Source organism: Aphanomyces invadans (assembly GCF_000520115.1).
Source record: "Aphanomyces invadans strain NJM9701 unplaced genomic scaffold supercont1.12, whole genome shotgun sequence".
Lineage (NCBI taxonomy): Eukaryota > Oomycota > Saprolegniomycetes > Saprolegniales > Verrucalvaceae > Aphanomyces > Aphanomyces invadans.
Genome location: NW_008580157.1, coordinates 254740 through 256521, shown reverse-complemented (window position 1 = coordinate 256521; position 1782 = coordinate 254740).

Here is a 1782-nt window from a genome sequence, read left to right as displayed (position 1 = left end):
TCGCACCCTCGGCGGCAATTCTGGCGCTGACGTCGCCTGCATCCAACTTCAGTTCCATTCCAACGTGTAGAACAGAAGCGGACCTTCCAGAGCAACGATTTGTTCAGTTGCGATCTTCAAGCTTGCCGTCAGGTCTTTCACGATGCCTGTGCTCGAGGACGAGCTGTTTGACCTTGCCTACGGCGCCACGGCCGATAGAGAGTGTGCATTACCGCTGCGCTGCCTTGTCAAGCACCGTTGACACAGTCGAGCGTCATGACATCTGAGTACGTGCCATGGTATGCGACCGATTGAACGATGCGGTTTGGGTGTTGGGTCGTGGGGATGCTTTGGTTTGTTGGAGTGTTTTGTCGGATGGTACGTTCGTGTGCTCGAAATACGTCGATTCAGCATCGTACCCAATTAGGTGTGTGCATTGTGTGAACAGACCGCAACAACATCGATGCCGCGTCTCCACGCGCCGCGGTGACGACATGGCCAAGTCGTTCCGTACCGGGCGGAGGGATGCTTGCTGTGTGGTGCGTCGGCGCATGCGACGGGGGAACATGAATGCAGCGTGTGCTCCCACGATGGCCACCACGGCCGCGACTGCCACCAGCAAGGCAAGGCTGGCGTTGCCGACATGCTCACGTTCAGTTCCACGACTTTTTGAACTACAACGAAAACTTCAAGCAGCATGTCGAGTTTTCGACGACCCCAACCTTATCCATGCAATGCCAGATGCGCATTTGATCGATCGGGGCTCGTTCGTGTGTTTTGATGTGCATGGCGCGGACAAGTCTTGTCGAATCCGATCGCAGCAAAGCTGTTGCCAAGAAACATGGAGTCGGAAGGTCGGTGCGCCGAAGACGGCATAAGGTCTGCGTTGCTTCAGAGCCAGCTGAGTGCGCATGATTTTTTTCCTGGTCATTTCGTGCTGCTACTCATGACCGACGATGGCCAAAGCACGACAACGTTTCGTTGGCTCCAGCACGCTAACGATTAGAAGTACTCGAAATGCTGTTGGTGTTGGAAGACTGTGAAGGAACCTAGCAACTCCGGCGCGCTGAGGTTGAGTAGTTGCTGCACTGCCTGCCTTGGTTCCACCTTGATCGACTGGACGTTGGTGCTCCCGTTTCATGGAGGGAGCGAACGGCCGCGAAGCGCCGAGACTGTTCGTGTGTGTACGACTGTGCTCAATTGAACAGCTCCACATGGATTGCGCCGCCTTTGTCGGACGTAAGCATCTGGCCGCCAACGTCGGTGGCGCGCGGTCGTTCACACCCTCGATTCCATGGAACGCGAGCACCACCGTCAAATTGATCAAGGCGGCGCATCGACGACGCGAGCTGTACGCGCAGCCGTCCTACTTGTCTTCTCACACTGGTGCTTGTCGACAGTGTTCGGAATGTCTGTTCGTGTGGCGTTGGTAGCGAGAGAAGTATTGGCGGGCAAGGGCAAAACGATATGTAGAGCATTCGCCCCTGGGGAACACTCCCACTTGGTAAGTCGAAGGTTATCAACACAAGTGTGTACCGACTCGCACTCGACACAACGCGAGTAGAACGGAGGCTAGTCATTCGGCCCAATTGCACTGACTGGAGTGTCCAATCTCGAAGCCTTGACGACAGAGGCAATGTCGATCGAAATTGGAGTCGCTAGGATGACCGTACTGCACGCGCCATCGAGGACTATGGCACCGATGTTGCCAAGACGCCGTAGGGAGCTCAAGCGCACTTCCCGTGCCTTTCTCCAGGACAAACGACTCGACGTTGACCACGCCGCGAAACTCGTTCTCGTTGG